Genomic DNA, 26,391 nt, shown 5'->3' with positions numbered 1-26,391 from the left:
GGAGTGTAAAAGTCTAGGGAGATTGAGAGTGAGAGTGACAGTCTAGGGAAAGAGAGTGACAGTCAAGGGAGAGCGAGAGAGTGACAGACTAGGGAGAGAGAGAGTGACAGTCTAGGGAGGGAGAGAGTGTCAGTCTAGGGAGAGAGAGAGAGTGACAGACTAGGGAGAGAGAGAGTGACAGTCTAGGGAGAGAGAGAGTGAAAGTCTAGGGAGAGAGCGAGAGAGTGACCGTCCAGGGAGAGCGAGAGAGTGACAGTCTAGGGAGAGAGAGAGAGTGACAGTCTAGGGAGAGAGAGAGTGACAGTCTAGGGAGAGAGAGAGAGTGACAGTCTAGGGAGAGAGAGAGTGACAGTCTAGGGAGAGAGAGAGAGTGACAGTCTAGGGAGAGAGAGAGTGTCAGTCTAGGGAGAGAGAGAGAGAGTGACAGTCTAGGGAGAGAGAGTGACAGCCTAGGGAGAGAGAGAGTAGGAGTGTTACAGACTGGGAAGAGAGGAGGAGTCTTACAGTCTAAGGGGTGAGGGGGAGTGTAAAAGTCTAGGGAGATTGAGAGTGAGAGTGACAGTCTAGGGAAAGAGAGTGACAGTCAAGGGAGAGCGAGAGAGTGACAGTCCAGGGAGCGAGAGAGTGACAGTCTGGGGAAAGTGTGAGTGACAGTCTAGGGAGAGAGAGAGAGTGACAGTCTAGGGAGAGAGAGAGAGTGACAGTCAGAGAGGGACAGTCTAGGGAGAGTGAGTGACAGCCTAGGGAGAGAGAGAGAGAGAGAGTAGGAGTGTTACAGACTGGGAAGAGAGGGGGAGTCTTACAGTCTAAGGGGTGAGGGGGAGTGTAAAAGTCTAGGGAGATTGTGAGAGTGAGTGACAGTCTAGGGAAAGAGAGTGACAGTCAAGGGAGAGCGAGAGAGTGACAGACTAGGGAGAGAGAGAGTGACAGTCTAGGGAGGGAGAGAGTGTCAGTCTAGGGAGAGAGAGAGAGTGACAGACTAGGGAGAGAGAGAGTGACAGTCTAGGGAGAGAGAGAGTGAAAGTCTAGGGAGAGAGCGAGAGAGTGACCGTCCAGGGAGAGCGAGAGAGTGACAGTCTAGGGAGAGAGAGAGAGTGACAGTCTAGGGAGAGAGAGAGTGACAGTCTAGGGAGAGAGAGAGAGTGACAGTCTAGGGAGAGAGAGAGTGACAGTCTAGGGAGAGAGAGAGAGTGACAGTCTAGGGAGAGAGAGAGTGTCAGTCTAGGGAGAGAGAGAGAGAGTGACAGTCTAGGGAGAGAGAGTGACAGCCTAGGGAGAGAGAGAGTAGGAGTGTTACAGACTGGGAAGAGAGGAGGAGTCTTACAGTCTAAGGGGTGAGGGGGAGTGTAAAAGTCTAGGGAGATTGAGAGTGAGAGTGACAGTCTAGGGAAAGAGAGTGACAGTCAAGGGAGAGCGAGAGAGTGACAGTCCAGGGAGCGAGAGAGTGACAGTCTGGGGAAAGTGTGAGTGACAGTCTAGGGAGAGAGAGAGAGTGACAGTCTAGGGAGAGAGAGAGAGTGACAGTCAGAGAGGGACAGTCTAGGGAGAGTGAGTGACAGCCTAGGGAGAGAGAGAGAGAGAGAGTAGGAGTGTTACAGACTGGGAAGAGAGGGGGAGTCTTACAGTCTAAGGGGTGAGGGGGAGTGTAAAAGTCTAGGGAGATTGAGAGAGTGAGTGACAGTCTAGGGAAAGAGAGTGACACTCAAGGGAGAGAGAGTGACAGTCTAGCAAGAGAGAGAGTGACAGTCTAGGGAGAGAGAGTGACAGCCTAGGGAGAGGGAGTGACTGTCGATGGAGAGAGTGACTGTCTAGGGAGAGAGAGAGAGTGACAGACTAGGGAGGGAGAGAGTGACAGTCTAGGGAGAGAGAGAGTGACAGTCTAGGGAGAGAGAGTGACAGTCTAGGGAGAGAGAGAGTGTGACAGTCTAGGGAGAGAGAGAATGACAGTCTAGGGAGTGAGAGTGACAGTCTAGGAAGAGAGAGAGAGTGACAGTCTAGGGAGAGAGAGAGAGAGAGAGTGACAGTCTAGGGAGAGAGAGTGACAGTCTAGGGAGAGAGAGTGACAGTCTAGGGAGAGAGAGAGTGTGACAGTCTAGGGAGAGAGAGAATGACAGTCTAGGGAGTGAGAGTGACAGTCTAGGGAGAGAGAGTGACAGTCTAGGGAGAGAGAGAGAGTGACAGTCTAGGGAGAGAGAGAGTGTGACAGTCTGGGGAGAGAGAGAGAGTGACGGTCTAGAAAGGGGTGAGAGTGACAGTCCGGAGGGAGCGAGAGAGTGACAATCTGGGGTCAGGGAGAGAGAGAGTGACAGTCTAGGAAGAGGAGGAGAGTGAGAGTCTGGAGGGAGCGAGAGAGTGACAGTCTGGGGACAGGGAGAGAGAGAGTGACAGTCTAGGGAGACAGAGAGAGTGACAGTGGGGAGAGGGAGAGACAGAGTTACAGTTAAGGAAGAGAGGCAGAGAGTGACAGTCTAGGGAGAGAGAGTGACAGTCTAGGGATAGGGAGAGAGTGACAGTCTAGGGAGCGAGAGACTGACAGTCTAGGGAGAGAGAGAGAGATGTCAGTCTAGGGAGAGAGAGAGTGACAGTCTAGGGAGAGAGAGAGTGACAGTCTAGGGAGAGAGAGAGAGTGACAGTCTAGGGAGAGAGAGAGTGTGACAGTCTGGGGAGAGAGAGAGAGTGACGGTCTAGAAAGGGGTGAGAGTGACAGTCCGGAGGGAGCGAGAGAGTGACAATCTGGGGTCAGGGAGAGAGAGAGTGACAGTCTAGGAAGAGGAGGAGAGTGAGAGTCTGGAGGGAGCGAGAGAGTGACAGTCTGGGGACAGGGAGAGAGAGAGTGACAGTCTAGGGAGACAGAGAGAGTGACAGTGGGGAGAGGGAGAGACAGAGTTACAGTTAAGGAAGAGAGGCAGAGAGTGACAGTCTAGGGAGAGAGAGTGACAGTCTAGGGATAGGGAGAGAGTGACAGTCTAGGGAGCGAGAGACTGACAGTCTAGGGAGAGAGAGAGAGATGTCAGTCTAGGGAGAGAGAGAGTGACAGTCTAGGGAGAGAGGGAGAGAGAGAGTGACAGTCTAGGAAGGGGGAAGAGTGACAGTCTGGAGGGAGTGAGAGAGTGACAGTCTGGGGTCAGGGAGAGAGAGAGACTGACAGTCTACGGAGAGAGAGAGTGACAGTCTAGGAAGAGGAGGAGAGTGAGTGTCTGGAGGGAGCGAGAGAGTGACAGTTTGGGGAGAGAGAGAGAGTGACAGTGGGGAGAGGGAGAGACAGAGTGACAGTTAAGGAAGAGAGGCAGAGAGTGACAGTCTAGGGAGAGAGAGTGACAGTCTAGGGATAGGGAGAGAGTGACAGTCTAGGGAGCGAGAGACTGACAGTCTAGGGAGAGACAGAGAGAGATGTCAGTCTAGGGAGAGAGAGAGTGACAGTCTAGGGAGAGAGAGTGACAGTCTAGGGTGAGAGAGAGACAGTCTAGGGTGAGAGAGAGAATGACAGCCAAGGGAGAGAGAGAGTGACAGTCAATGGAGAGAGAGTGACAGTCTAGGAAGAGACAGAGAGTGAATGTCTAGAGAGTGACTGTCTGGGGAGAGAGTGACTGTCTAGGGAGAGAAAGAGTGTCAGTCTAGGGAGGGAGAGAGAGTTACAGTCTAGGGAGAGAGAGAGGGACAGTCTAGGAAGGGGGGGAGAGTGACAGTCTGGGGTGATGGAGCGAGAGAGTGACAGTCTAGGGAGAGAGAGAGGGAGAGTGACAGTCTAGGGAAAGAGAGAGAGTGTCAGTCTAGGGAGCGAGAGACTGACAGTCTAGGGAGAGAGAGAGAGAGATGTCAGTCTAGGGAGAGAGAGAGTGACAGTCTAGGGAGAGAGGGAGAGAGAGAGTGACAGTCTAGGAAGGGGGGAGAGTGACAGTCTGGAGGGAGTGAGAGAGTGACAGTCTGGGGTCAGGGAGAGAGAGAGACTGACAGTCTACGGAGAGAGAGAGAGAGTGACAGTCTAGGAAGAGGAGGAGAGTGAGTGTCTGGAGGGAGCGAGAGAGTGACAGTCTGGGGACAGGTAGAGACAGGGTGACAGTCTAGGGAGAGAGAGAGAGAGTGACAGTGGGGAGAGGGAGAGACAGAGTGACAGTTAAGGAAGAGAGGCTGAGAGTGACAGTCTAGGGAGAGAGAGTGACAGTCTAGGGTGAGAGAGAGAGACAGTCTAGGGAGAGAGAGAGAATGACAGCCTAGGGAGAGAGAGAGTGACAGTCAATGGAGAGAGAGTGACAGTCTAGGAAGAGACAGAGAGTGAATGTCTAGAGAGTGACTGTCTGGGGAGAGAGTGACTGTCTAGGGAGAGAAAAAGTGTCAGTCTAGGGAGGGAGAGAGAGTTACAGTCTAGGGAGAGAGAGAGGGACAGTCTAGGAAAGGGGGGAGAGTGACAGTCTGGGGTGATGGAGCGAGAGAGTGACAGTCTAGGGAGAGAGAGAGAGAGTGACAGTCTAGGGAGAGAGAGAGAGAGTGACTGTCTAGGGAGAGAGAGTGACTGTCTTGGGAGGGAGAGTGACTGTCTAGGGAGGGAGAGAGTGACAGTCTAGGGGGAGAGAGAGGGACAGTCTGGGGAGAGAGGGAGAGAGAGTGACAGTCTAGGGAGGGAGAGAGAGTGACAGTCGAGGGAGGGAGAGAGAGAGTGACAGTCGAGGAAGGGGGAGAGTGACAGTCTGGGGTCATGGAGCGAGAGAGTGACAGTCTAGGGAGAGAGAGAGAGTGACTGAATAGGGAGAGAGAGTGACTGTCTAGGGAGTGAGTGACTGTCTAGGGAGAGAGAGTGACTGTCTAGGGAGAGAGTGACTGTCTAGGGAGAGAGAGAGTGTCTGTCTAGGGAGGGAGAGAGAGTGACAGTCTAGGGGGAGAGAGAGGGACAGTCTGGGGAGAGAGGGAGAGAGAGTGACAGTCTAGGGAGGGAGAGAGAGTGACAGTCGAGGGAGGGAGGGAGAGAGAGAGTGACAGTCGAGGAAGGGGGAGAGTGACAGTCTGGGGTCATGGAGCGAGAGAGTGACAGTCTAGGGAGAGAGAGAGAGTGACTGAATAGGGAGAGAGAGTGACTGTCTAGGGAGTGAGTGACTGTCTAGGGAGAGAGAGTGACTGTCTAGGGAGAGAGTGACTGTCTAGGGAGAGAGAGAGAGTGTCTGTCTAGGGAGGGAGAGTGAGTGACAGTCTAGGGAGAGAGAGAGGGTGACAGTCTAGGGAGAGAGAGAGAGAGTGACTGTCTAGGGAGAGAGAGTGACTGTCTAGGGAGAGAGAGTGACTGTCTAGGGAGAGAGTGACAGTCTAGGGAGGGAGAGAGTGACAGTCTAGGGGGAGAGAGAGAGAGAGTAACAGTCTAGGGAGAGAGAGTGACAGTCTAGGAGAGAGAGTGACAGTCTAGCAAGAGAGAGAGTGACAGTCGAGGGAGGGAGGGAGAGAGAGAGTGACAGTCGAGGAAGGGGGAGAGTGACAGTCTGGGGTCATGGAGCGAGAGAGTGACAGTCTAGGGAGAGAGAGAGTGACTGTCTAGGGAGAGAGAGTGACTGTCTAGGGAGAGAGTGACAGTCTAGGGAGAGAGAGAGATAGATGTCAGTCTAGGGAGAGAGAGAGTGACAGTCTAGGGAGAGAGGGAGAGAGAGAGTGACAGTCTAGGGAGAGAGGGAGAGAGAGAGAGTGACAGTCTAGGGAGAGAGGGAGAGAGAGAGAGTGACGGTCTAGAAAGGGGTGAGAGTGACAGTCTGGAGGGAACGAGAGAGTGACAATCTGGGGTCAGTGAGAGAGAGAGTGACAGTCTAGGGAGAGAGAGAGAGTGACAGTGGGGCGAGGGAGAGACAGAGTGACAGTTAAGGAAGAGAGGCAGAGAGTGACAGTCTAGGGAGAGAGAGAGAGAGAGTGACATTCTAGGGAAAGAGAGAGAGTGACAGTCTAGGGAGAGAGAGAGTGACAGTCTAGGGAGAGAGAGAGTGACAGTCTAGGGAGAGAGAGTGACAGTCTAGCGAGAGTGAGTGACAGTCTAGGGATAGGGAGAGAGTGACAGTCTAGGGAGCGAGAGACTGACAGTCTAGGGAGAGAGGGAGAGAGAGCGTGACAGTCTAGGAAGGGGGGAGAGTGACAGTCTGGAGGGAGTGAGAGAGTGACAGTCTGGGGTCAGGGAGAGAGAGAGACTGACAGTCTACAGAGAGAGAGAGACAGTGACAGTCTAGGAAGAGGAGGAGAGTGAGTGTCTGGAGGGAGCGAGAGAGTGACAGTCTGGGGACAGGTAGAGACAGGGTGACAGTCTAGGGAGAGAGAGAGAGAGAGTGACAGTGGGGAGAGGGAGAGACAGAGTGACAGTTAAGGAAGAGAGGCAGAGAGTGACAGTCTAGGGAGAGAGAGTGACAGTCTAGGGTGAGAGAGAGACAGTCTAGGGAGAGAGAGAGAATGACAGCCTAGGGAGAGAGAGAGTGACAGTCAATGGAGAGAGAGTGACAGTCTAGGAAGAGACAGAGAGTGAATGTCTAGAGAGTGACTGTCTGGGGAGAGAGTGACTGTCTAGGGAGAGAAAGAGTGTCAGTCTAGGGAGGGAGAGAGAGTTACAGTCTAGGGAGAGAGAGAGGGACAGTCTAGGTAGGGGGGAGAGTGACAGTCTGGGGTGATGGAGCGAGAGAGTGACAGTCTAGGGAGAGAGAGAGAGAGTGACAGTCTAGGGAGAGAGAGAGTGACTTTCTAGGGAGAGAGAGTGACTGTCTAGGGAGAGAGAGTGACTGTCTAGGGAGGGAGAGAGTGACAGTCTGGGTGAGAGAGAGGGACAGTCTGGGGAGAGAGGGAGAGAGAGAGAGTGACAGTCTAGGGAGGGAGAGAGAGTGACAGTCGAGGGAGGGAGGGAGAGAGAGAGTGACAGTCGAGGAAGGGGGAGAGTGACAGTCTGGGGTCATGGAGCGAGAGAGTTACAGTCTAGGGAGAGAGAGAGAGTGACTGAATAGGGAGAGAGAGTGACTGTCTAGGGAGAGAGTGACTGTCTAGGGAGAGAGAGTGACTGTCTAGGGAGGGAGAGAGTGACAGTCTAGGGGGAGAGAGAGGGACAGTCTGGGGAGAGAGGGAGAGAGAGAGTGACAGTCTAGGGAGGGAGAGAGAGTGACAGTCGAGGAAGGGGGAGTGTGACAGTCTGGGGTCATGGAGCGAGAGAGTGACAGTCTAGGGAGAGAGAGAGTGACTGAATAGGGAGAGAGAGTGACTGTCTAGGGAGAGAGTGACTGTCTAGGGAGAGAGAGTGACTGTCTAGGGAGAGAGTGACTGTCTAGGGAGAGAGAGAGTGTCTGTCTAGGGAGGGAGAGAGAGTGACAGTCTAGGGAGAGAGAGAGAGAGTGACTGTCTAGGGAGAGAGAGAGAGTGACTGTCTAGGGAGAGAGAGTGACTGTCTAGGGAGAGAGAGTGACTGTCTAGGGGGAGAGCGAGAGAGTAACAGTCTAGGGAGAGAGAGTGACAGTCTAGGAGAGAGAGTGACAGTCTAGCAAGAGAGAGAGTGACAGTCTAGGGAGGGAGAGAGAGTGACAGTCGAGGGAGGGAGAGAGAGAGTGACAGTCGAGGAAGGGGGGAGAGTGACAGTCTGGGGTCATGGAGCGAGAGAGTGACAGTCTAGGGAGAGAGAGAGAGTGACTGTCTAGGGAGAGAGAGTGACTGTCTAGGGAGAGAGAGTGACTGTCTAGGGAGAGAGTGACTGTCTGGGGAGAAAGAGAGTGTCTGTCTAGGGAGGGAGAGAGCGTGACAGTCGAGGGAGGGAGGGAGAGAGAGAGTGACAGTCGAGGAAGGGGGAGAGTGACAGTCTGGGGTCATGGAGTGAGAGAGTGACAGTCTAGGGAGAGAGAGAGTGACTGAATAGGGAGAGAGAGTGACTGTCTAGGGAGAGAGTGACTGTCTAGGGAGAGAGAGTGACTGTCTAGGGAGAGAGTGACTGTCTAGGGAGAGAGAGAGTGTCTGTCTATGGAGGGAGAGAGAGTGACAGTCTAGGGAGAGAGAGAGAGAGTGACTGTCTAGGGAGAGAGAGAGAGTGACTGTCTAGGGAGAGAGAGAGAGTGACTGTCTAGGGAGAGAGAGTGACTGTCTAGGGAGAGAGAGTGACTGTCTAGGGAGAGAGTGACAGTCTAGGGAGGGAGAGAGTGACAGTCTAGGGGGAGAGAGAGAGAGTAACAGTCTAGGGAGAGAGAGTGACAGTCTAGGAGAGAGAGTGCCAGTCTAGCAAGAGAGAGAGTGACAGTCTAGGGAGGGAGAGAGAGTGACAGTCGAGGGAGGGAGGGAGAGAGAGAGTGACAGTCGAGGAAGGGGGAGAGTGACAGTCTGGGGTCATGGAGCGAGAGAGTGACTGTCTAGGGAGGGAGAGAGTGACAGTCTAGGGGGAGAGAGAGGGACAGTCTGGGGAGAGAGGGAGAGAGAGAGAGTGACAGTCTAGGGAGGGAGAGAGAATGACAGTCGAGGGAGGGAGGGAGGGAGAGAGAGAGTGACAGTCGAGGAAGGGGGAGAGTGACAGTCTGGGGTCATGGAGCGAGAGAGTGACAGTCTAGGGAGAGAGAGAGAGTGACTGAATAGGGAGAGAGAGTGACTGTCTAGGGAGACAGTGACTGTCTAGGGAGAGAGAGTGACTGTCTAGGGAGAGAGAGTGACTGTCTAGGGAGGGAGAGAGTGACAGTCTAGGGGGAGAGAGAGAGACAGTCTGGGGAGAGAGGGAGAGAGAGAGAGTGACAGTCTAGGGAGGGAGAGAGCGTGACAGTCGAGGGAGGGAGGGAGAGAGAGAGTGACAGTCGAGGAAGGGGGAGAGTGACAGTCTGGGGTCATGGACCGAGAGAGTGACAGTCTAGGGAGATAGAGAGTGACTGAATAGGGAGAGAGAGTGACTGTCTAGGGAGAGAGTGACTGTCTAGGGAGAGAGAGTGACTGTCTAGGGAGAGAGTGACTGTCTAGGGAGAGAGAGAGTGTCTGTCTAGGGAGGGAGAGAGAGTGACAGTCTAGGGAGAGAGAGAGAGAGAGTGACTGTCTAGGGAGAGAGAGAGTGACTGTCTAGGGAGAGAGAGTGACTGTCTAGGGAGAGAGTGACTGTCTAGGGAGAGAGAGAGTGTCTGTCTAGGGAGGGAGAGAGAGTGACAGTCTAGGGAGAGAGAGAGAGAGAGTGACTGTCTAGAGAGAGAGAGAGTGACTGTCTAGGGAGAGAGAGTAACAGTCTAGGGAGAGAGAGTGACAGTCTAGGAGAGAGAGTGACAGTCTAGCAAGAGAGAGAGTGACAGTCTAGGGAGGGAGAGAGTGACAGTCGAGGGAGGGAGAGAGAGAGTGACTGTCGAGGAAGGGGGGAGAGTGACAGTCTGGGGTCATGGAGCGAGAGAGTGACAGTCTAGGGAGAGAGAGAGTGACTGTCTAGGGAGAGAGAGTGACTGTCTAGGGAGAGAGAGTGACTGTCTAGGGAGAGAGTGACTGTCTAGGGAGAAAGAGAGTGTCTGTCTAGGGAGGGAGAGAGCGTGACAGTCGAGGGAGGGAGGGAGAGAGAGAGTGACAGTCGAGGAAGGGGGAGAGTGACAGTCTGGGGTCATGGAGCGAGAGAGTGACAGTCTAGGGAGAGAGAGTGACTGAATAGGGAGAGAGAGTGACTGTCTAGGGAGAGAGTGACTGTCTAGGGAGAGAGAGAGTGTCTGTCTAGGGAGGGAGAGAGAGTGACAGTCTAGGGAGAGAGAGAGAGAGAGTGACTGTCTAGGGAGAGAGAGAGAGAGTGACTGTCTAGGGAGAGAGAGAGTGACTGTCTAGGGAGAGAGAGTGACTGTCTAGGGGGAGAGAGAGAGAGTAACAGTCTAGGGAGAGAGAGTGACAGTCTAGGAGAGAGAGTGACAGTCTAGCAAGAGAGAGAGTGACAGTCTAGGGAGGGAGAGAGAGTGACAGTCGAGGGAGGGAGGGAGAGAGAGAGTGACAGTCGAGGAAGGGGGAGAGTGACAGTCTGGGGTCATGGAGCGAGAGAGTGACAGTCTAGGGAGAGAGAGAGAGTGACTGTCTAGGGAGAGAGAGTGACTGTCTAGGGAGAGAGAGTGACTGTCTAGGGAGAGAGTGACTGTCTAGGGAGAAAGAGAGTGTCTGTCTAGGGAGGGAGAAAGAGAGTGTCTGTCTAGGGAGGGAGAGAGAGTGACAGTCTAGGGAGAGAGAGATGGATGTCAGTCTAGGGAGAGAGAGAGTGACAGTCTAGGGAGAGAGGGAGAGAGAGAGAGTGACAGTCTAGGGAGAGAGAGAGTGACAGCCTAGGGAGAGAGAGAGTGACAGTCTAGGGAGAGAGGGAGAGAGAGAGAGTGACAGTCTAGGGAGAGAGGGAGAGAGAGCGAATGACAGTCTAGGGAGAGAGAGAGAGTGACAGTCTAGGGAGAGAGGGAGAGAGAGAGAGTGACGGTCTAGAAAGGGGTGAGAGTGACAGTTTGGAGGGAACGAGAGAGTGACAATCTGGGGTCAGGGAGAGAGAGAGTGACAGTCTAGGAAGAGGAGGAGAGTGAGAGTCTGGAGGGAGCGAGAGAGTGACAGTCTAGGGAGAGAGAGAGAGTGACAGTGGGGCGAGGGAGAGACAGAGTGACAGTTAAGGAAGGGAGGCAGAGAGTGACAGTCTAGGGAGAGAGAGAGAGAGAGAGAGTGACAGTCTAGGGAAAGAGAGAGAGTGACAGTCTAGGGAAAGAGAGAGAGTGACAGTCTAGGGAGAGAGAGAGTGACAGTCTAGGGAGAGAGAGAGAGTGACAGTCTAGGGAGAGAGAGTGACAGTCTAGCGAGAGTGAGTGACAGTCTAGGGAGAGAGAGAGAGAGAGTGACAGTCTAGGGAGAGAGAGAGAGTAGGAGTGTTACAGACTAGGAAGAGAGGGGGAGTCTTACAGTCTAAGGGGTGAGGGGGAGTGTAAAAGTCTAGGGAGAGTGAGAGAGAGAGAGTGACAGTCGAGGGAGGGAGAGAGAGTGACAGTCTAGGGATAGAGAGAGTGACAGTCTAGGGAGAGAGAGGGAGATAGAGAGTGACAGTCTAGGGAGAGAGTGACTGTCTAGGGAGAGAGAGAGATGTCAGTCTAGGGAGAGAGAGAGTGACAGTCTAGGGAGAGAGGGAGAGAGAGAGAGTGACGGTCTAGAAATGGGTGAGAGTGACAGTCTGGAGTAAACGAGAGAGTGACAATCTGGGGTCAGGGAGAGAGAGAGTGACAGTCTAGGAAGAGGAGGAGAGTGAGAGTCTGGAGGGAACGAGAGAGTGACAATCTGGGGTCAGGGAGAGAGAGAGGGACAGTCTAGGGAGAGAGTGAGTGACAGTCTAGGGAGAGAGAGAGAGAGTGACAGTCTAGGGAGAGAGAGAGAGTAACAGTCTAGTTTGAGAGAGTGACAGTCTAGGGAGAGAGAGAGTGACAGTCTGAGAGAGAGAGAGAGAGATAGAGAGATACAGAGAGAGTGACAGTCCAGGGACAGAGAGAGAGTGACAGTCTAGGAAGGTAAAGAGAGAGTGACAATCTAGGAAGGTAGAGAGAGAGAGAGAGACAGTCTAGGGAGGGAGAGAGAGTGACAGTCTAGGGAGGGAGAGAGAGTGACAGTCCAGGGAGGGAGAGAGAGAGAGTGACAGTCTAGGGAGGGAGAGAGAGAGAGTGACTGTCCAGGGAGAGAGAGTGACTGTCTAGGGAGAGGGAGTGACTGTCGATGGAGAGAGTGACTGTCTAGGGAGAAAGAGAGTGACAGTCTATGGAGAGAGAGAGAGAGTAACAGTCTAGGGAGAGAGAGAGTGACTGTCTAGGGAGAGAGAGTGACTGTCTAGGGAGAGAGAGTGACTGTCTAGGGAGAAAGAGAGTGTCTGTCTAGGGAGGGAGAAAGAGAGTGTCTGTCTAGGGAGGGAGAGAGAGTGACAGTCTAGGGAGAGAGAGATAGATGTCAGTCTAGGGAGAGAGAGAGTGACAGTCTAGGGAGAGAGAGAGATGACAGTCTAGGGAGAGAGAGAGTGACAGTCTAGGGAGAGAGAGAGAGTGACAGTCTAGGGAGAGAGGGAGAGAGAGAGAGTGACGGTCTAGAAAGGGGTGAGAGTGACAGTTTGGAGGGAACGAGAGAGTGACAATCTGGGGTCAGGGAGAGAGAGAGTGACAGTCTAGGAAGAGGAGGAGAGTGAGAGTCTGGAGGGAGCGAGAGAGTGACAGTCTGGGGACAGGGAGAGAGAGAGTGACAGTCTAGGGAGAGAGAGAGAGTGACAGTGGGGCGAGGGAGAGACAGAGTGACAGTTAAGGAAGGGAGGCAGAGAGTGACAGTCTAGGGAGAGAGAGAGAGACAGTCTAGGGAAAGAGAGAGAGTGACAGTCTAGGGAGAGAGAGTGTGACAGTCTAGGGAGAGAGAGAGTGACAGTCTAGGGAGAGAGAGTGACAGTCTAGCGAGAGTGAGTGACAGTCTAGGGAGAGAGAGAGAGAGAGTGACAGTCTAGGGAGAGAGAGAGAGTAGGAGTGTTACAGACTAGGAAGAGACGGGGAGTCTTACAGTCTAAGGGGTGAGGGGGAGTGTAAAAGTCTAGGGAGAGTGAGAGAGAGTGTGATAGTCTAGGGAGGGAGAGAGAGTGACAGTCTAGGAAGAGGAGGAGAGTGAGAGTCTGGAGGGAACGAGAGAGTGACAATCTGGGGTCAGGGAGAGAGAGAGTGACAGTCTAGGGAGAGAGTGAGTGACAGTCTAGGGAGAGAGAGAGAGAGTGACAGTCTAGGGAGAGAGAGAGAGTAACAGTCTAGTTTGAGAGAGTGACAGTCTAGGGAGAGAGAGAGTGACAGTCTGAGAGAGAGAGAGAGATAGAGAGAGAGATACAGAGAGAGTGACAGTCTAGGAAGGTAAAGAGAGAGTGACAATCTAGGAAGGTAGAGAGAGAGAGAGAGAGAGACAGTCTAGGGAGGGAGAGAGAGAGAGTGACAGTCTAGGGAGGGAGAGAGAGAGAGTGACAGTCTAGGGAGGGAGAGAGAGAGAGTGACTGTCTAGGGAGAGAGAGTGACAGTCTAGGGAGAGGGAGTGACTGTCGAGGGAGAGAGAGAGTGACAGTCTAGGGAGAGAGGGAGAGAGAGAGAAAGTGACGGTCTAGAAAGGGGTGAGAGTGACAGTCTGGAGGGAGTGAGAGAGTGACAATCTGGGGTCAGGGAGAGAGAGAGTGACAGTCTAGGGAGAGAGCGTGACAGTGGGGACAGGGAGAGGCAGAGTGACAGTTTAGGAAGAGAGGCAGAGAGTGACTGTCTAGGGAGAGGGAGTGACAGCCTAGGGAGAGAGAGAGAGTGACAGACTAGGGAGAGAGAGAGTGACAGTCTGAGAGAGTGACAGTCCAGGGAAAGAGAGAGAGTGACAGTCTCGGAAGGTAAAGAGAGAGAGTGACAATATAGCAAGGTAGATAGAGAGATAGAGAGACAGTCTAGGGAGGGAGAGAGAGAGTGACAGTAGAGGGAGAGAGAGAGAGAGTGACCGTCGAGGGGGAGAGAGAGTGACAGTCTAGGGAGAGAGAGAGAGTGACTGTCTAGGGAGAGAGAGAGAGTGACTGTCTAGGGAGAGAGAGTGACTGTTTAGGGAGAGAGAGTGTCAGTCTAGGGAGGGAGAGAGAGATGTCAGTCTAGGGAGAGAGGGAGAGAGAGATAGTGACAGTCTAGGGAGAGAGGGAGAGAGCGAGAGTGACGGTCTAGAAAGGGGTGAGAGTGACAGTCTGGAGGGAGCGAGAGAGTGATACTCTGGGGTCAGGGAGAGAGAGAGTGACTGTCTAGGAAGAGGAGGAGAGTGAGAGTCTGGAGGGAGCGAGAGAGTGACAGTCTGGGGACAGGGAGAGAGAGAGAGTGACAGTCCAGGGAGAGAGAGAGAGAGTGTGACAGTGGGGAGAGGGAGAGACAGAGTGACAGTTAAGGAAGAGAGGCAGAGAGTGACAGTCTAGGGAGAGAGAGAGTGACTGTCTAGGGAGAGAGAGTGACTGTCTAGGGAGACAGTGACTGTCTAGGGAGAGAGAGTGACTGTCTTGGGAGAGAGAGAGAGTGACAGTCTAGGGAGAGAGGGAGAGAGAGAGTGACAGTCTGGGGAGAGAGGGAGAGAGAGAGTGACAGCCTAGGGAGAGAGCGTGACAGTGGGGACAGGGAGAGGCAGAGTGACAGTTTAGGAAGAGAGGCAGAGAGTGACAGTCTAGGGAGAGAGAGTGACAGCCTAGGGAGAGAGAGAGAGAGAGTGACAGTCTAGGGAGAGAGAGAGTGACAGTCTGAGAGAGTGACAGTCCAGGGAAAGAGAGAGAGTGACAGTCTAGCAAGGTAGATAGAGAGATAGAGAGACAGTCTAGGGAGGGAGAGAGAGAGTGACAGTAGAGGGAGAGAGAGAGAGAGTGACCGTCGAGGGGGAGAGAGAGTGACAGTCTAGGGAGAGAGAGAGAGTGACTGTCTAGGGAGAGAGAGCGACTGTCTAGGGAGAGAGAGTGACTGTCTAGGGAGAGAGTGACTGTCTAGGGAGAGAGAGAGTGTCAGTCTAGGGAGGGAGAGAGAGTGACAGTCTAGGGAGAGAGAGAGTGACAGTCTAGGGAGAGAGGGAGAGAGCGAAAGTGACGGTCTAGAAAAGGGTGAGAGTGACAGTCTGGAGGGAGCGAGAGAGTGATACTCTGGGGTCAGGGAGAGAGAGAGTGACAGTCTAGGAAGAGGAGGAGAGTGAGAGTCTGGAGGGAGCGAGAGATTGACAATCTGGGGACAGGGAGAGAGAGAGTGACTGTCCAGGGAGAGAGAGAGTGTGACAGTGGGGAGAGGGAGAGACAGAGTGACAGTTAAGGAAGAGAGGCAGAGAGTGACAGTCTAGGGAGAGAGAGTGACAGTCTAGGGAGAGAGAGAGAGTGACTGTCTAGGGAGAGAGAGTGACTGTCTAGGGAGAGAGAGAGAGATGTCAGTCTAGGGAGAGAGAGAGAGTGACAGTCTAGGGAGAGAGGGAGAGAGAGAGAGTGACAGTCTAGGGAGAGAGGGAGAGAGAGAGAGTGACGGTCTAGAAAGGGGTGAGAGTGACAGTTTGGAGGGAACGAGAGAGTGACAATCTGGGGTCAGGGAGAGAGAGAGTGACAGTCTAGGGAGATAGAGAGAGTGACTGTCTAGGGAGAGAGAGTGACAGTCTAGGGAGAGAGAGAGAGAGTAACAGTCTAGGGAGAGAGAGAGAGTAACAGTCTAGGGAGAGAGAGTGACAGTCTAGGGAGAGAGAGTGACAGTCAAGGGAGAGAGAGTGACAGTCTAGCAAGAGAGAGAGTGACAGTCTAGGGAGAGAGAGAGTGACAGTCTAGGGAGAGGGAGTGACTATTGAGGGAGAGAGTGACTGTCTAGGGAGAGAGAGAGTGACTGTCTAGGGAGAGAGAGAGAGAGTAACAGTCGAGGGAGTGAGAGTGACAGTCTAGGGAGAGAGAGTGACAGTCTAGTGAGAGAGACAGTGACAGTCTAGGGAGAGAGAGTGACAGTCTAGGGAGAGAGAGAGAGTGACAGTCTAGGGATAGAGAGAGAGTAACAGTCTAGTTTGAGGGAGTGACAGTGTAGGGAGAGTGAGAGTGACAGTCTAGGGAGAGAGGGAGAGAGTGAGTGACAGTCTAGAAAGGAGGGGAGAGTGACAGTCTGGAGGGAGCGAGAGAGTGACAGTCTGGGGTCAAGGAAAGAGAGAGTGACAGTCTAGGGAGAGAGAATGACAGTGGGGACAGGGAGAGGCAGAGTGACAGTTTAGGAAGAGAGGCAGAGAGTGACTGTCTAGGGAGAGAGAGTGACAGTCTAGGGAGCGAGAGAGTGACAGCCTAGGGAGAGAGAGAGAGATGTCAGTCTAGGGAGAGAGAGAGTGACAGTCTAGGGAGAGAGGGGGAGAGAGAGAGTGACAGTCTAGGGAGAGAGGGAGAGAGCGAGAGTGACGGTCTAGAAAAGGGTGAGAGTGACAGACTGGAGGGAGCGAGAGAGTGATACTCTGGGGTCAGGGAGAGAGAGAGTGACAGTCTAGGAAGAGGAGGAGAGTGAGAGTCTGGAGGGAGCGAGAGATTGACAATCTGGGGACAGGGAGAGAGAGAGTGACTGTCCAGGGAGAGAGAGAGTGTGACAGTGGGGAGAGGGAGAGACAGAGTGACAGTTAAGGAAGAGAGGCAGAGAGTGACAGTCTAGGGAGAGAGAGTGACAGTCTAGGGAGAGAGAGAGAGTGACTGTCTAGGGAGAGAGAGTGACTGTCTAGGGAGAGAGAGAGAGATGTCAGTCTAGGGAGAGAGAGAGTGACAGTCTAGGGAGAGAGGGAGAGAGAGAGAGTGACGGTCTAGAAAGGGGTGAGAGTGACAGTCTGGAGGGAAGGAGAGAGTGACAATCTGGGGTCAGGGAGAGAGAGAGTGACAGTCTAGGGAGAGAGAGAGAGTGACAGTCTAGGGAGAGAGAGTGACAGTCTAGGGAGAGTGAGTGACAGTCTAGGGAGAGAGAGAGAGAGAGTAGGAGTGTTACAGACTAGGAAGAGAGGGGGAGTCTTACAGTCTAAGGGGTGAGGGGGAGTGTAAAAGTCTAGGGAGAGTGAGAGAGAGAGTGACAGTCTAGGGAGAGAGAGAGAGTGACAGTCTAGGGAGAAAGAGAGAGTGACAGTCTAGGGAGAGAGAGTGACAGTCTCGGGAGAGGGAGTGACTGTTGAGGGAGAGAGTGACTGTCTAGGGAGAGAGAGAGTGACTGTCTAGGGAGAGAGAGAGTGACAGTCTAGGGAGAGAGAGAGAGAGAGTAACAGTCTAGGGAGAGAGAGTGACAGTCTAGGGAGAGAGAGAGTGACAGTCCAGGGAGAGAGAGAGAGAGTGACAGTCCAGGGAAAGAGAGAGAGTGACAGTCTAGGAAGGTAAAGAGAGAGAGTGACAATCTAGGGAGAGAGAGAGTGACAGTCTAGGGAGAGAGCGAGAGAGACAGAGTGACAGTCTAGAAAGGGGGGAGAGTGACAGTCTGGAGGGAGCGAGAGTGTGACAATCTGGGGTCAGGGAGAGAGAGAGTGACAGTCTCGGGAGAGAGAGAGAGAGTGACAGTGGGGAGAGGGAGAGGCAGAGTGACAGTTAAGGAAGAGAGGCAGAGAGTGACAGTCTAGGGAGAGAGAGTGACAGTCTAGGGAGAGAGAGAGAGAGTGACAGTGGGGAGAGGGAGAGACAGAGTGACAGTTAAGGAAGAGAGGCAGAGAGTGACAGTCTAGGGAGAGAGAGTGACAGTCTAGGGATAGGGAGAGAGTGACAGTCTAGGGAGCGAGAGAGTGACAGTCTAGGGAGGGAGAGAGAGAGAGAGAGATGTCAGTCTAGGGAGAGAGAGAGTGACAGTCTAGGAAGAGAGGGAGAGAGAGAGTGACAGTCTAGGAAGGGGGGAGAGTGACAGTCTGGAGGGAGCGAGAGAGTGACAGTCTGGGGTCAGGGAGAGAGAGAGAGACTGACATTCTAGGGAGAGAGAGAGAGTGACAGTCTCGGAAGAGGAGGAGAGTGAGTGGAGGGAGCGAGAGAGTGACAGTCTGGGCACAGGTAGAGACAGAGTGACAGTCTAGGGAGAGAGAGAGTGACAGTCTAGGGGGAGAGAGTGACTGTTGAGGGAGAGAGTGACTGTCTAGGGAGAGAGAGAGTGACAGTGGGGAGAGGGAGAGACAGAGTGTTAGTTAAGGAAGCGAGGCAGAGAGAGTGACAGGCTAGGGAGAGAGAGTGACAGTCTAGGGTGAGAGAGAGAGAGAGACAGTCTAGGGAGAGGGAGAGAATGACAGTCTAGGGAGAGGGAGAGAGTGACAGTCTAGGGAGAGAGAGAGTGACAGTCTAGGGAGAGAGAGTGAGAGTCTAGGGAGAGAGAGAGAGTAGGAGTGTTACAGACTGGGAAGAGAGGGGGAGTCTTACAGTCTAAGGGGTGAGGGGGAGTGTAAAAGTCTAGAGAGAGTGAGAGAGAGAGTGACAGTCTAGGGAGAGAGAGAGAGTGACAGTCTAGGGAGAGAGAGAGAGTGACAGTCTAGGGAGAGAGAGAGTGACAGTCTAGGGAGAGAGAGAGAGTGACAGTCTACGGAGAGAGAGAGAGAGTGACAGTCTAGGGAAAGAGAGTGACAGTCAAGGGAGAGAGAGTGACAGTTTAGCAAGAGAGAGAGTGACAGTCTAGGGAGAGAGAGAGTGACAGTCTAGGGAGAGAGAGTGACTGTTGAGGGAGAGAGTGACTGTCTAGGGAGAGAGAGAGTGACTGTCTAGTGAGAGAGAGTGACTGTCTAGGGAGAGAGAGTGACTGTCTAGGGAGAGAGAGTGACTGTCTAGGGAGAGAGTGACTGTCTAGGGAGAGAGAGAGTGACAGTCTAGGGAGGGAGAGAAAGAGTGACTGTCTCGGGAGACAGAGTGACTGTCTAGGGAGAGAGTGACTGTCTAGGGAGAGAGAGAGTGTCAGTCTAGGGAGGGAGAGAGAGTGATAGTCTAGGGAGAGAGAGAGAGAGATGTCAGTCTAGGGAGAGAGAGAGAGATGTCAGTCTAGGGAGAGAGAGTGACAGTCTAGGGAGAGAGGGAGAGAGAGAGAGTGACGGTCTAGAAACGGGTGAGCGTGACAGTCTGGAGTGAGCGAGAGAGTGATAATCTGGGGTCAGGGAGAGAGAGAGTGACAGTCCAGGGAGAGGGAGAGAGTAGGAGTGTTACAGACTGGGAAGAGAGGGGGAGTCTTACAGTCTAAGGGGTGAGGGGGAGTGTAAAAGTCTAGGGAGAGTGAGAGAGAGAGTGACAGTCTAGGGAGGGAGAGAGAGTGACTGTCTAGGGAGAGAGAGAAAAATGTCAGTCTAGGGATAGAGAGAGTGACAGTCTAGGGAGAGAGAGAGTGACTGTCTAGGGAGAGAGAGAGAGATGTCAGTCTAGGGAGAGAGAGAGTGACAGTCTAGGGAGAGAGGGAGAGAGAGATAGTGACAGTCCAGGGAGAGAGAGAGTGACAGTCTAGGGAGAGAGGGAGAGAGCGAGAGTGACGGTCTAGAAAGGGGTGAGAGTGACAGTCTGGAGGGAGCGAGAGAGTGATACTCTGGGGTCAGGGAGAGAGAGAGTGACAGTCTAGGAAGAGGAGGAGAGTGAGAGTCTGGAGGGAGCGAGAGAGTGACAGTCTGGGGTCAAGGAAAGAGAGAGTGACAGTCTAGGGAGAGAGAGTGACAGTGGGGACAGGGAGAGGCAGAGTGACAGTTTAGGAAGAGAGGCAGAGAGTGACTGTCTAGGAAGGGGGGAGAGTGACAGTCTGGAGGGAGAGAGAGAGTGACAGTCTGGGGTCAGGGAGAGAGAGAGACTGACAGTCTAGGGAGAGAGAGAGAGAGAGAGAGTGACAGTCTAGGAAGAGGAGGAGAGTGAGTGTCTGGAGGGAGCGAGAGAGTGACAGTCTGGGGACAGGTAGAGACAGAGTGACAGTCTAGGGAGAGAGAGAGAGAGAGTGACAGTGGGGAGAGGGAGAGACAGAGTGACAGTTAAGGAAGAGAAGCAGAGAGTGACAGTCTAGCGAGAGAGAGTGACAGTCTAGGGTGAGAGAGAGAGAGTGACAGTCTCGGGAGAGAGAGAGTGACAGTCTAGGGAGAGTGAGTGACAGTCTAGGGAGAGACAGAGAGTAGGAGTGTTACAGACTAGGAAGAGAGGGGGAGTCTTACAGTCTAAGGGCTGAGTCGGAGTGTAAAAGTCTAGGGAGAGTGAGAGAGAGAGTGACAGTCTAGGGAGCGAGAGAGTGACAGCCTAGGGAGAGAGAGAGTGACAGTCTAGGAGAGAGAGAGTGACAGTCTGAGAGAGAGAGAGAGTGACAGTCTAGGAAGGTAGAGAGGGAGAGAATGACAGTCTAGGGAGAGAGAGAGTGACCGTCGAGGGAGAGAGAGAGCGACAGTCTAGGGAAAGAGAGTGACAGTCAAGCGAGAGAGAGTGACTGTCTAGCAAGAGAGAGAGTGACAGTCTAGGGAGAGGGAGTGACTGTCCAGGGAGAGAGTGACTGTCTAGAGAGAGAGAGTGACAGTCTAGGGAGAGAGAGAGAGTAACAGTCTAGGGAGAGAGAGTGACAGTCTAGGGAGAGAGAGTGTGTGACAGTCTAGGGAGAGAGAGAGTGACAGTCTAGTGAGAGAGAGAGTGGCAGTCTAGGGAGGGAGAGTGACAGTCTAGGGAGAGAGAGAGTGACAGTCTATGGAGAGAGCGTAACAGTCTAGTTTGAGAGAGTGACAGTCTAGGGAGAGAGAGAGTGTGACATTCTAGGGAGAGAGGGAGAGAGTGAGTGACAGTCTGGAGGGAGCGAGAGAGTGACAGTCTGGGGTCAAGGAGAGAGAGAGTGACAGTGGGGACAGGGAGAGGCAGAGTGACAGTTTAGGAAGAGAGGCAGAGAGTGACAGTCTAGGGAGAGAGAGTGACAGTCTAGGGAGCGAGAGAGTGACAGCCTAGGGAGGGAGAGAGTGACAGCCTAGGGAGGGAGAGAGTGACAGTCTAGGGAGAGAGAGAGACACAGTCTCGGAGAGAGAGAGAGTGTCTCGGAGAGAGAGAGAGAGAGTGTATCTCGGAGAGAGAGAGAGAGTCTCGGAGAGAGAGAGAGAGAGACAGTCTCGGAGAGAGAGAGACAGAGAGACAGTCTCGAGGGGAGAGAGAGACACACTCGGGGAGAGAGAGAGAGACAGTCTTGGGGGGAGATAGAGAGAGCGACAGTCTCGGGGGGAAGAGAGAGAGAGCGAAAGTCTCGGGGGGAAGAGAAAGAGAGCGACAGTCTAGGGAGGAGAGAGAGAGAGAGAGACAGTCTAGGGAGGAGAGAGAGAGAGAGAGAGAGAGACAGTCTAGGGAGGAGAGAGAGAGAGACAGTCTAGGGAGGAGAGAGAGAGAGAGACAGTCTAGGGAGGAGAAAGAGAGAGAGAGAGACAGTCTAGGGAATAGAGAGTGAGCGCGACAGTCTAGGGAGGAGAGAGAAAGAGACAGTCTAGGGAGGAGAGAGAGACAGTCTAGGGAGGAGAGAGAGTCAGTCTAGGGAGGAGAGAGGGAGAGAGAGTCAGTCTAGGGAGGAGAGAGAGAGAGAGTCAGTCTAGGGAGGAGAGAGAGAGAGAGAGTCAGTCTAGGGAGGAGAGAGAGAGAGCGAGTCAGTCTAGGGAGGAGAGAGAGAGAAACAGTCTCGGGGAGAGAGAGAGTGAGAGAGAGACACAGTCTCGGAGAGAGAGAGAGAGACAGTCTCGGAGAGAGAGAGAGAGACAGTCTAGGGGGGAGAGAGAGAGAGCGAGAGACAGTCTCGGGGGGGAGAGAGAGAGAGCGACAGTCTCGGGGGGAGAGAGAGAGAGCGACAGTCTCGGGGGGAGAGAGAGAGAGCGACAGTCTAGGGGTGAGAGAGAGAGAGACAGTCTAGGGAGAATGAGAGTGACAGTCTAGGGAGGGGAGAGAGAGAGAGAGACAGTCTTGGAGAGAGAGAGAGTGTCTCGGAGAGAGAGTGAGTGTGTGTCTCGGAGAGAGAGAGAGAGTCTCGGAGAGAGAGACTGTCTAGGAGAAAGAGAAAGAGAGAGAGAGACACAGTCTCGGAGAGAGAGAGAGACACAGTCTAGGGAGAGAGAGAGAGAGAGACACACAGTCTCGGAGAGAGAGAGACAGTCTAGGGAGGAGAGAGAGAGACACAGTCTCGGAGAGAGAGAGAGAGACACAGTCTCGGAGAGAGAGAGAGAGAGAGAGACACAGTCTCGGAGAGAGAGTGAGACAGTCTCGGAGAGAGAGAGTGAGACAGTCTCGGAGAGAGAGAGAGAGAGAGACAGTCTCGGGGGGGAGAGAGAGAGACACACACACACAGTCTCGGGGGGAGAGAGAGAGAGTCTCGGGGGGAGAGAGAAAGAGACAGTCTAGGGAGGAGAGAGAGAGACAGTCTAAGGAGGAGAGAGAGAGACAGTCTGGGGGGGGAGAGAGAGAGAGACAGTCTCGGGGGGAGAGAGAGAGCGAGCGACAGTCTAGGGAGGAGAGAGAGAGAGAGAGACAGTCTGGGGGGAGAGAGAGAGAGAGACAGTCTCGGGGGGAGAGAGAGAGAGAGAGCGACAGTCTAGGGAGGAGAGAGAGAAAGTGACAGTCTAGGGAGAGAGAGAGTGACAGTCTAGGGAGGAGAGAGAGAAAGTGACAGTCTAGGGAGAGAGAGAGTGACAGTCTAGGGAGGAGAGAGAGAAAGTGACAGTCTAGGGAGAGAGAGAGTGACAGTCTAGGGAGGAGAGAGAGAAAGTGACAGTCTAGGGAGAGAGAGAGACAGTTGGGGGGGTAAGAGAGAGAGTGACAGTCTAGGGGAGAGAGAGAAAGTGAAATTCTAGGGAGACAGAGGGTGACAGTCTGGAGAGAGAGGGAGTGACAATCTGGGGAGAGAGAGAGTGACAGTCTAGGGGGAGAGTGAGAAGGTGAAAGTCCATGGAGAGAGAGAAAGAGAGTGACAGTCTAGGGAGAGAGAGGGTGACAGTCTAGCAAGAGAGAGTGAGAGTGACAGTCTGGGGGTAGAGAGAGAGAGAGACAGTATAGGGAGAGGGAGAGAGTGACAATCTAGAGAGAGGGAGAGAGTGACAGTCTGGGGAGAGAGAGAGAGTCAGTTTAGGGGGAGAGAGAGGGTGACAGTCTACGGAGAGACAGAGAGAGTGACACGCGATGGAGAAGGTGAGAGAGAGTGACAGTCGAGGGAGGGAGAGAGTGAGGGGTGTGATAGTCTAGGAAGGAAGAGAGAGGGAGCGAAGGAGTGACAATCTCAGGAAAAAGAGAGTGTGTGACAGTCCGGGGGTAGGGGAGGGAGATAGAGAGAGAGAGAGGTACACAGTCAGGTTGGGGGAGGTGGGCTGCGGCCGGGAGACTCTGGGGAGATACAGAGAGAGCGAGCAACAGTCCGGGCGGGGATGTTGGGAGAGGGAGTGTAGTCTGGGGAGAGGGAGCCACAATTCTTGGCGGGGCCGGGGGGATTGGGGAGCGAGAGAGTGACAGACCGGGTAGAGAGGGAGAGGCAGCCGGGGAAAGAGAAAGTGGTAGCTGAAGAAAGAAAAAGAGAGAGAGTGGCAGCCGGAGAGGAGGGAGACAGAGGGTGACAATCGAGAGAGTGACAGCAGCTGGGGGAGAGAGAGTGAAAGAGAAACAGAGACAGGAAGAGAATCCGGAGAGTGTGACACACACAGAGTGACATTCCCCGGAGACACACAGAGAGAGAGAGAGCCCGGCGGGGCTGGTGCTGAGAGTGGGAGTGGGGAGACAGCGGGGTCGAGGGCACAGGGAGCCGGGGCTATGGCGAGTTCCAGCCTCAGCGACTATGAACGCACCGAGGCTTGGCTGGATGATCATTTCGACTTCGCGCATTCATACTTTGTCCGGAAGGCGACCAGGTAAGAGTAGTTAACCCAGCATTTGTTTTAATAAATCATGCAGAACCGCTCGCTTTGTTTCCAGTCAGGAAAGATGGGGGCGGGTGGTTTAATTTTAGTTAATTGCAGTTTGCAATTCATTGAAATAAAATTCATTTTGAGTTTATGTTGAGATATGGTAGGCAACGTGCCGCGGTTAATGATACAACGGCAACTTTATTATATTTGAAAGCTAGATGGGATGGTGAAAATTTGTTGATTTTTGGTGTGGTTATTATGAACATCGCCTAATCATTTAGTGTTATTTTAGAAGAACACAATATTTTCTTATGGTATCATGTTAGAATATTTAGAATATCAAAGTGAATATTACACTCAGTATCTGGGAATCATCTTTTTCAACACGCTTTTCCCTGACATGTAAGACCAAATATATTTCACTACAGCAATAAGTAATGACACACCGCAGTTGATAGAGTGTTACATTTTGCGGTAGGGACAACATATGCCAGATTATCAAATGAGTAATAGAGAAATGGTTCCTGATATGAAATTCGCGATGAAAGTGTGGTGTTTTCTGGTCTGGCACAACATGACAAGTGAGAAACTGTGATGAAAGGCTTGGTCACAATCATAAATGCTTTGTTAATTAACGTCATTTCTAAGTATCATCATGCAGAAAGGGTGCCAAAAAGCAATCATTGTTCTGACAATTTAACACTAGAAACTAATATGTATAGTCTGGTCACTCCATTTCTCAATGGTTGTTTCCTAAAATATAGTTTAGCCACTGTACCATTGTAAGTGCAGTGCTATAAGATGCTGTCTCGTTTTACTTTGTAAAGATGCTATGTGATTTTCAGTTATCTCAATTCAAAACAAAATTATTTTGTAACAAATGTAATCAATCAATATGTAATTCCATCATTGATATAAATGCCAAATATTATAATCACTATCTTTTTTGATATAATTATTAAACTGGTGAAGAAAATCACATGCAAAATATTACTTTGACACTAATAATACATATTCATTGGGTTTGTATCACAGTTAAATGAATGAAACATTCAGAAATGCTGATACTATATATAGTATTTACTAAATACTAATTGGTCTTTGACATTTTGTTACAAAACATACTTCTTAAAAGGGTAAATCTTTTTTGGTTAAATGAAATATCAGACTAAACACAGATTTTTATTAACAATAAGAGTTCAAAGAGATGTTTTGAAGATGTTTTTCTAATTATTATAGGCCTATTATTATCAAGAGATAAAAAATAAACAAACAGTGCTTCTATTAACAAAACAACAAACACTTCCAGAAATCAATCAACTTTTTCAATGTTTTTCTTTGCATTTTTTGTGTGCACCTTCAGTTCTCGCTTATTTGAAATATTCTGTTAATCAAATAATACAGTTTCAAAAGGGTGAAACAGCCAACAAGATTAGAAGAGGTAGCAGAAATTCATACCCTTCTGTGAGCATCTGTCTGACCAGATTGGCTGGTGAGGCAATTAAAGGATCTGTCTTCTGCAATACAACATTGTGTTTCAGAATTTCTCAAATAAAACTGCTAACCTGCCGACAATGATATTTCTTCCTGTTGATGATCTATTGAATGTAATAATGTAGAGGAATTACTGAGCCTGACTTGATACAGATTCTGAAGCTGCATAGATAAATTGATATATTGTGACTGATACAGTCTAACTTCTAATGTTGGCCTCAGTAACTTATCCAAACCCGAAGCAATCAAGAGTAATTTGCATTATGAAAAAGGAATTTAAATTGACAGAAAATGAGAAATATATAAATACAAAGTGCAGACTTTGTTGAGTAACCAAACAATGTGTCTTGGAAAAAGATTATGGGCTTGATTTTCTCATGGTTTATGTCTTACAAAATGCCCACGAACACAGATTCATAGACATTCACAAAACAGAAGCAGGTCATATGACCCATCATGTCTGCATCAGTCAACAAAAATCAGGCTGTGGTAATCTCTTTTACTTGTTCTAGGAGCATAGCCCTGAATGCTGTGAAAATGCACATAAATATCTAAATACTGTCAAGAGTTTTGACTCAGCCACCTTGCAGAGAGTGAGTCCCAGATGCCTATTGCCTTATAAATGATAAGGTAATCCACAACTCACGCTTTTGCATTCTATGTCTTACCTTAAATCTGTGACCCTTGGTTATCGACCTTTATACTGATGGAAAAAGTGCCTTCCTACCCACCCTGTCCATGTCCCTCATAATCTGAAACACCTCTATCCTGCTCCCTCTCAAGCCTGAGAAAACAACCACAACCTATCCAATCTCTTCAAATATCTCCAACACGGCACCCCAGGCAGCAACCTGGTAAATTTTCTCTCTCTGCACTTTCAATTGTGGGCGGCACGGTGGCACAGTGGTTAGCACTGCTGCCTCACAGCGCCTGAGACCCGGGTTCATTTCCTGACTCAGGTGACTGACTGTGTGGAGTTTGCACGTTCTCCCCGTGTCTGCGTGGGTTTCCTCCGGGTGCTCCGGTTTCCTCCCACAGTCCAAAGATGTGCGGGTCAGGTGAATTGGCCATGCTAAATTGCCTGTAGTGTTAGGTAAGGGGTAAATGTAGGGGTATGGGTGGGTTGCGCTTCGGCGGGTTGGTGTGGACTTGTTGGGCCGAAAGGCCTGTTTCCACACTGTAAGTAATCTAATCTAATCTAATTGTGCAAATATCCTATATACTTCATAATAACCAAATCAACCTTCCTGCTGTTTTCAAGGATTGTAGATATGTATACCAAGATCCCTTTGATCTTCAGCAATTTTCTGGTTCCAACCACACACACTGTAATCCTTTCCATTATAATTCCTCCCTAAATTACCTCTTATTTTTCTGAGTTGAATTCCATTTGTCACTGCTCTGCCCAACAGACCTAGCTAACCTCCTCACTATTTACCATCTTGTCAGTTTGTCTACTTTGAACTTCTTGGTAGCATCTTCTACATTTACGGTTGGCAACAGACTTCATTGATCCATCATCCTCGGTTTCAGCCAATTTTGCATCCAATGTGCTATTTTGTCTTGGATCCCATGGGCTCTTATTTTCTGCCATGAGGGACTTTATCAAAAAAATCACTAATGTCTGTGTAGATCACTTCAAATGCATTAGCT

General features: G+C 51.6%; 1 protein-coding gene across 4 annotated transcripts in view; it reads left to right on the top strand.

The window, feature by feature from the left end:
* Positions 1-26,391, top strand: part of pde5ab (phosphodiesterase 5A, cGMP-specific, b) — a 175,523-nt gene that overhangs the window by 46,708 nt on the left and 102,424 nt on the right. For 2 of the 4 annotated variants that reach the window (XM_060832430.1, XM_060832422.1), the window contains exon 1: positions 23,171-23,247. The exons of the other annotated variants lie outside the window; for them this stretch is intronic. The gene's annotated coding sequence lies outside the window, so the exon portion shown is untranslated. Of the gene's footprint in view, positions 1-23,170; positions 23,248-26,391 lie in introns of those variants that run through there. 4 annotated transcript variants of the gene reach the window in all.

This window comes from Hemiscyllium ocellatum, chromosome 1 (assembly GCF_020745735.1).
Source record: "Hemiscyllium ocellatum isolate sHemOce1 chromosome 1, sHemOce1.pat.X.cur, whole genome shotgun sequence".
Classification (NCBI taxonomy): Eukaryota; Metazoa; Chordata; class Chondrichthyes; order Orectolobiformes; family Hemiscylliidae; genus Hemiscyllium; species Hemiscyllium ocellatum.
Note: the sequence above shows the minus strand (reverse complement) of the source record. Positions and strands in the feature narration are given on the sequence as shown.